This window comes from Schistocerca americana, chromosome 7 (genome assembly GCF_021461395.2).
Source record: "Schistocerca americana isolate TAMUIC-IGC-003095 chromosome 7, iqSchAmer2.1, whole genome shotgun sequence".
Taxonomy (NCBI): domain Eukaryota; kingdom Metazoa; phylum Arthropoda; class Insecta; order Orthoptera; family Acrididae; genus Schistocerca; species Schistocerca americana.
In genome coordinates, this window is record NC_060125.1 from 516965869 (window position 1) to 516974877 (window position 9009).

Genomic DNA, 9009 nt, shown 5'->3' on the forward strand with positions numbered 1-9009 from the left:
GATTGTCCCACTCCTTTACGGCAATTTGGCATAGATCCCTGAAAGTGGTTAGTGTATCATGTCACCCATAAACAGTCTTTTTCAATCTAACCGAGGCATGTTTGATAGGGTTCATGTGTGGAGAACATGCTGGCCACTCTAGCCGAGCAATGTCGTTATCCTGAAGGAAGTCATTCACAAGATGTGCATGATGGGAGCACGAATTGTCATCCATGAAGATGAATGCATCGCCAATATGCTGTCAATATGGTTGCACTATTGGTCAGAGGATAGCATTCACCTATCGTACAACCGTTACGGCACCTCCCATGACCACCAGCTGTACACGTTGGCCCCACATAATGCCACCTTAAAACAGTGGGCAACCTCCACCTTGCTGCACTCACTGGACACTGAGTCTAAGGCGTTCAGCCTGACTGGGTTGCCTCCAAACACGTCTCTGACAATTTTGTGGTTGAAGGCACATGCAACACTCTTTGGTGAAGAGAACATGATGCCAATCCTGAGCTGTCTATTTGGTATGTTGTTGGCCCCATCTGTACCACGCTGCATGGTGTCGTGGTTGCAAAGACAGTCCTCGCCATGGACATCGGGAGTGAAGTTGTTCGTCATGTAGCCTATTGTGCACAGTTTGGGTTGTAACAAGACGTCCTGTGGCTGCACAAAAAGCATTATTCAACATGGTGGCATTGCTGTCTGTTTTCCTCCGAGCCAAAATCCGTAGGAAGTGGTCATTCACTGCAACAGTAGCCTTTGGGTGGACTAAGTGTGGCATGTCACCAACAGTTCCCGTCCCTCTCTTATCTCCTCTATGTCTGAACAACATCGCTTTGGCTAACGCCGAGACACCTGGACGCTCCTCTTGTTGAGAGCCCTTCCTAGCACAAAGTGACAATGCGGATGTAATCGAACTGCAGCAATGACCGTCTAGGCATGATTGAACTACAGACAACACAAGCCGTGTAACTCCTTCCTGGTGGAATGACTGGAACTGATCGGCTGTCAAACCCCCTCCGTCTAATAGACGCTGCTCATGCGTGGTTGTTTACGTCTTTGGGCGACTTTAGTGACATCTCTGAAGAGTCAAAGGGACTGTGTCTGTGATACAATACCCACAGTCAACACCTATCTTCAGAAGATCTGAGAAACGGAGTGATGCAAAACTTTTTTGATGTACGTGTTATTATGGTATGTACAGATGGGGGAACAGCTTGAACCCACCACTTCTACAATGCAAGGCGATGAGAGTGTCACCACCTGCTGTATGGGGCAGCTTTTTTCTTGGCGTCATGCTTTGAAGGAGTTTAGAAGACAAGAATAAAAAGAGGAAAGATCATTGTTACAATGGATGCCGAGAAAAATGAGTGTGAGATTGGCTTATGTAAAGTATGCTTCTTGTCTTGATCTTGATCTTGCACAAGCTGCTTATGTTTAAGACTATCTGTCAGCCTGTGTAGTACATGATATTGTGTTGTTATAAAACAAAGTGTGAATACAAAAATTTCAAAGTTAAGTCGTTGACATTGTCAGAGTGGCCTTGTGTCTGTGGCATCCAAACAAATCATTATGTGCATACTATTAGCCACCGATGCAGTGAAAGAGGCTCCTTATGTCAGAATCAGTAGACACTTTGTTCAGTTGCATAAGGCTTTGGTTAATGACAAATACTGGATCGAAGTACTTTACAGAAAAATAGAACAGACCTGGCAAATAGAATATTCAGTAGGCAAATGTAACTCTGTAACTAACTGACAACAGAATGAAAAACTATTCTGATACTAAGCACATGTGTGTCATAGAACGCAGCGGCTCTGGCAGCTGGTGTGGAAGCAGTTTGACCGCATTACATACATGTGAAAACTACATAACTTGCTCTGCACTGTAGTGTCACCTCTGTCTGCTACATCAGCCCCCAGCAGTAAAGCAGAGCAATGTCCAAAAACCTTTTAGGGAAATGGACTCATCGACCTAATCATGTTGTGTGCCCTGGTTGGTAATTGACACGGAATTCATCAACCGACCACAGCACTGCAGCAGTTAACCCAGTCATGCCCTCAATAAGCCGTGTGTGTGTGTGTGTGTGTGTGTGTGTGTGTGTGTGTGTGTGTGTGTCAAACAGTGCCCGAACTCTTACGGTAATCCAAAATGCCGCGAGTAATGAGTATAATGGGCAGGGGCACTATGAATATAGTGCGAGACAATAGACTGGGAATGTGGGTTTCACGGGAAGCATGCCAGAGGTAAGTCTCTGCAGTCACACTATCCTCTGTGTCCTTGGTGGCTCAGATGGATAGAGCATCTGCCGTGTAAGCAGGAGATACCGGGTTCAAGACCCAGTCGGGGCACACATTTGCAACTGTCCCCGTTGACTTATATCAATGCCTGTATGCAACTAGTGGATTCAGTTCATCGTAATTTCAATAAGCCATGTATACGCCACGTTGGGAAGCAGTTGACAATGTGCCAAAAAATTCATGCCTATTGTGGGTTCTGCCACATCTGCAACCATGATATTCTATAAAGTCACAGTGTAGTCCAACGTCCAGGCTGATTTGCAGCGTTTCATATGTAGATGTAGTTGAATTGTTGGCGGCAGCCAAACAAAAAATGGTTCAAATGGCTCTGAGCACTATGGGACTTAACTTCTGAGGTCATCAGTCCCCTAGAACTTAGAACTACTTAAACCTAACTAACCTAAGGACATCACACACATCCATGCCCGAAGCAGGATTCGAACCTGTGACCGTAGCGGTCGTGCGGTTCCAGACTGTAGCGCCTAGAACCGCTCGGCCACCACGGCCGGCTGGCAGCCACTTGTGTGCAACTTCGTGTGCAGGAACACACGTAATTCAGAGCCAGTAACTATGCGATATTTCTGCCTGGATGTATGATCATTGCCGAATAGGCACTGAGATGCCGCCACAGTCAGTCATGCACCTACATCTGAATGTCGCCAGCATTTGATTGTACACGTGCTTGCCTGGTCTCCATATCTCCTGTGATACCAGCAGACGGTGTGCTTGTCAGTACCTGACATCGAGGAAGTGGTAGACGAGTGGCTCCCTGACTGCTTGCAGTAATGACCCCTGTCCCTGCTGTGGTCACACCAAGCCAATAAGTCTTCCATCTTCTTGGTCAGTAAATCCACTTAGGTGGAGAGGACATCATAATAGGCTCATGTTATTGTGTGCAATGCACTCTACCATCACTGTATTCACAGGTGCAAAAGACTACCAGGCACAGTTCCCACGTTCGCCTTAATCTGCAGGTGTTGCAAATATTGTGAGGGTCTTCTGTTGTCAATATCTCCTTGAGTTAGGACTTGTCTGATGCATTCTTCCTATCAAGCAGAAACCCATCATATCAGTCCCATTTTAGCTTCTGACATGTGTCCATCATATCCAGAGTGGTGATCTCATCTTTGGTCCATGCTGTTTATTGGTGATCCAGCTGGCTGACTATGATTGCGAATTTGCTTGCGTCTGCCATAATCAAGGCATAGAGAAACCTCGCTTCAACCTGCGCAGACCATTATGCCAGGTTATCCGGCCAAAAGTGTGACAAACACATGGCAGGTCATGAGACCAAAGGCACAGCTTTTTTCAATGCATCTGTCATGTCACACATGTATCCTTCCTGTAATATAATGCGGTTAATTCTTTCACATCAGGGTTACCAGGGTCAGAGTGGCTTTCTGTCTGTAGCCATTTAAACAAATTACTATATGCATACAATTAGCCACAGACTTAATGAAAGGACTCTTCATGACAGAATCAGTAAACACTTTATTCAGCTGCACAGGGAGTAGGTTAACAACAAGCACTAGATTGAAGTATTTTTCGTGAAAGTAGAACAGATCTGACAACTAGAACATTCAGTAGTCAAATTTAACTCCATAATTAATTAACAATGGAATAAAAAGCCATTCTAAGAGTAAGCACACAAGCATCATATAATACAGCACATCTTGTTGCTGGTGTGGAAGCACTTCTACTGCATTACAAAATTACATGTGAAAACCACACAACTTGCACTGTACTGTAGTGTTACTTCTGTTTGCTACAGTGCCATTCAAGTAGCTCAGAGGAGAATAAACACACTCTTTCAGCACCCATCCACGCACAACGAGTCGAAGTTTGTGAAGATTGCTGAAGTATTTAACGACCTCCTTTGTTACGCACATTGGATGGCCGTTAATTATAATAATTGTTCATTGAATAAAAATATTGTTGGCCGGGTCTAGTGGTAGTTTTAAAGAAAAAATACTAATCTTGTTTCTTGAGGATCTCCTTACACCCATTGCTTGAACTACTTCTGTCTGGAAGCCAGGTTCTCTTGTAGATCTGGAAACCCTACAGGCTGACATGTTTGTAGAGTAATGTAGATGACAAAACTGATTCATATGTAATTTTCATATTTAATAGTCATAGATGCCTTGCTGCCATAGATTTACAATGTTCACTCAGTGAAATACATTCCATTTGTACACAACTCCAGAAAACTTTACATTTCTCCTTCATTCCTTCCCACAACACACACATGCAAGCCAACCGCACCCAGACAACATCGTTCCAAAGTACCTCAGTAAAGATGTATTCATACTAAGATCGAAACATAGAACATTAAATCGAAAATAATTTACAAAAAAATGAAATTCCCTCAACTGCACAATACAACAATTACGATAATATAAAACATATAAACAAAAATATATATCTTTTTGTAGTAGAGTAATTTTATGGAATTTGTATTTTATTCACAGGGGTTAACTGTGTTAGCATGACATATTATACAGTCAAAGTTTAAGACATTTCAAATAAGATTGAAAAAAGAATAAAGTTATAAATTTGTGAATATACGTGGTCCAAACTGCTTATTGCACATTACATAACCCCCCAAGAGTTTCACTTGCATTCCACTGCGAGGGAAGGTCTCACAGGCATGCATGCTGTTTACAGATTTGAAAAGTAGAACATGCAGTAAAATGGGTGTTTTTGAAATATTATCATAGGCTTCCGTGGTCTGGATAGTTGAAGGCTGGTAAAAAGGGGCATTTGGTGTGCACTGAATTGGAGGGTGGTGTCTGATGGTTCTTCATACTGCTTATGGTCTTGATGATTTTTTAGGAGTGGAGACAGCTCCCAGGGTATTTCCAACAACATTTTGCAGTGTATCAGCTTCAGAATCCAACACTCCCTAATCACATATATTGAATATTTCATGTGAAAATTGCAAAATAAACAAGGCCCTCAGAATCTGAATTTTAAAAAAAGACAGAAATGTCAAAATTACTTCTTAACTGATTTGAAGTTAAGTGAGAATAATACTTGGCATTCTCTTAGGCAAAAGGAAATACTAACTCATCTTGAAAAAAAAATTGAAAAAGGTCACTTCTTGCAAAAAAATAATTTAGATTTTGTCAGGTGTAATTATGCTGTTGGATTTTGTACAAATGCTGTTTAGCAGTATTAAAATAAAATACTTATACTAAGACAAAACTGTAAAGCAAATATTAATGCATTAGTGGTATCTAGACTAAAACTAATACTCAATAATCAGTAAATTTTAACTTGGACGCAGAAAATAATAAGATAAATGATTTGTACTCTTATACACTCAACTTCCTAAAGTTACCCAATTTTTGAAAAGTTAGTAATATTTTGAAAACAGTCTTTTCTGTTATTTTCATCTTAACTGTAAAATATGATACCATTTGCAATTTGTAGGTTACGATACCAAATTCACTACCGAAAAATGCGATCCCATATCTCAGAAGCGAGTCCTCTGCGGCTTTTTGGCACTACCAAGGTTTACAATATCATTTACATTGTCTATAGTTCATGAAATACTGTGTGCAACATAAATACTACTAAAATGTCAAAGCATTTGATAAAATTCTATTTGCTGCCTAAGCACTACTCAGTTCCAGGATATTAGATTATGTGTATAGTAGTTTCAGATATAAGTCCGATGTGCTAACCTGGCACAGTTTCAATTGGGATTACTATGTAGTGAGTTTATACACACAACTAAGTTCACTGTCAATTTAGCTCAACTCATGGCTGAGGAAACAATACAACATCAATGAAAGAACTTATATTTATAAGCACTATGGTGAGTGTCCATTGAACATGTCATGTAACTAACACTTAAAGCACAAAAATGAAAATGTTCTCCCCAGATCATGGGGTTGTCTGAAATTTACATACCATTTCTGATTGAAAATTCACTTAAAACTAGAAAGAATTGGAAAATGTCCACTTAGGTAATACACAAAATTATATACTGTACACAGATAATGTTATGTATCAGTTTTTTGGGAAACAAGTGCCCACAGATTTCAATAACTCTCCTGATATCTTTTACACACTTCAGTGATGATAGGATTTGTTTGTTTCAGAGTTCTGTGTTATCGACATCTATGTAAAATTGCATGGTACATTCCGCACTATTCACAAGTAGTTCAAAGACAAAGAATAGTATACATTTATTACTAGTTATCAGACAGTATCTTCAAAGTATTTACAAAAATGTTATGCAGTATTTATGAGGTATGGGTATAGTATTCAATAGCAAAAGTCTTGTACCTGTTAGTGTCATTCAAGAATCACCCCATACTCATAGTGGGCCACATAAATAACAAACCATCAAAGAAGAAATGCAATAGCACTAAGATATTTACAAGTCATTGTGTGGGATATAGTTGTGTTGAAACAGTTAAAAACTAGAATTTATATGCAGATAAATGTTGACCATTACATGTTTCAACAAGTCACTGTATGGTTGTAACACTCGGTGCACATCAAGCACGAGACAAATTCAGTATAAAGTCTCTCATCTGGGGTAAAATGTTTCAAAACTTAGTATATATCACATCATGTTTTCAGAAAAGTAACAATATAACTCCCACCTCTCATCAGATTCCCAGAAACAGTAACGGAACAGTTATATGTCTCAAGTAGATAGTCTGGTACAATAAGTAGTTCAATTTATAAAGCCTTTTGAGTATTAAATACATCACCATCAAGTGTTCAGATGTGTTGTCCTGACTTACCTTATGTGTGTGATTCAGATGTAAGTTTAAAAAATTTCATAAGTTCAGAAGTAAACAGTTTTAACTTCTCATTGCCTTTCAACAGTGTACTAGTATGTAGTGGTGTACAGGTGTAGCTGTTAATTCACTAAAAACATTCTCCAGTTTACTTCCTATTTTCAAGTGTCATCTTCACATTAATTACCAACAAGATGCTTAATCACTTTGCAGTGTAGAGATTGTTGACATGTTGCATAATTACAAAAGATGTCACACTTCACATAGAAGCAACCTTTCTGCATAAATATAATTGAGTATTTACTTACAATTGTTACTTCAAATTAAAAACAATTTGCATTACAAACCTTGCTGACTATGTGTGTCTTTCATAAACTTTCTCCACAGTAAGGAAAAACAGGTTCCCCAACCAGTACCTATGGAACATCATTCTCCTCATTACATCAGTACTTCATTAAATACATCAAATATCTCCTCAGCGCATCAACATAATAACTACACCTCATATCCTCATAATATCACCTCATTACTCCACTAAATACTCCATAATAATAATCACCTAAGAAAAATTGCCTGCTTCGTCTTACACAATAGATCAACCTCAGAAAATAATATCACATAGCAGCAGACCTCACAATTCATATAGCTTTTCTTCTAACAATAGCAACAGACGTTACACTATTTACATGTTTTATTACCTTACTGTATGTAATCACTGCATTGCTTGCACAGCTCATTACTGTATACAATCAAATTACTTCAGCTTAAGGGACAGAAAGGTAACACTCTCTAAAATCACTTCATTACTTTCAAATATACCTCACTAGGCAACTGCACTTTTCCTTGTTACATTATACAGACACTTTGAAAACCAGTGCATGACACTAAACATCTCAGGTGTACTCTTCTACTACTAGCTGTATATATCCCGTGTACTTCCTCAAAATTTATGAAAAATTGTGCATGCACTGTGTACTAATCTCATTATTTCTGCAATTATACAACCTTTTAAACTTACATGTTTACTGGTTACTCAGGGTGTTCAACATAATTTGATATACTTCTACATTTTGTAAAATTCCAGTACCTTACCTTTTTAATATAATCAATAAACTTTTTTTCACTACAAGTAGAAAAACATCCTCCTGTATTACTTTTGTACTCAGAAAATAATCAAATAGTTGTTGACACTCTAAATTTTACATAATCAGTGTTGTATAGGTTTTATGTTTCTGTTTACTGCCAAAAATGACTGTTCACCAATGTTTCCACCAACCGAGAGGGTTTCAGTTTAACCTATCACATCTACTATCATTCTCTCTCACATGTGCGGAGGACTGGTTATTATTTGTCCACTTTCCACCTCAATTTTCAAAATTCCTATCACCATTTCTGTTCTCAGAATTTCTATTCTCACGAAAGTGTTGGTCCCCACAGTTTGGTCCTATATCCTGATAATTTCTAAAATTATTTTGATTCCTGTCATTCCTCCCAAGGGTGGTGGTGTTGCATCCTTTGTTAAAATTGATATTACTATTTGTATTTCTGTTATGATTGTGGTTACTCCAATTTGGCCTCCTGAAACCAGTACTATGTTGGCCAAACCTGATATATGCCCTGTCCAACTTTTACATATATTTTAGGAACTGGTCTACAGAATCATCTGGCCCGTAAACTAACCCCTTTTGAATTCCTCCTGGTAGCTTTCTCTTAAGTACATCTGTTTGAGCTAATTCATCAGAAGGTTGGTCTAAGTGTGCAAGTTTCATGATCTGCTCCCTGTATATTGGACCATTTAAAAACTCTCTCTTTATCCTTGCCTGTTCAGCGTCAGACCAAAACTGTTTCAAGAAACGCTTTTCAAATTCATGTATGGATAAACTGATACAGACAAGTTGGTTGGCCCATGACAAGGCTTCCTCTTCTAATGATCTTTTAATGAACTTAATTTTTAATTC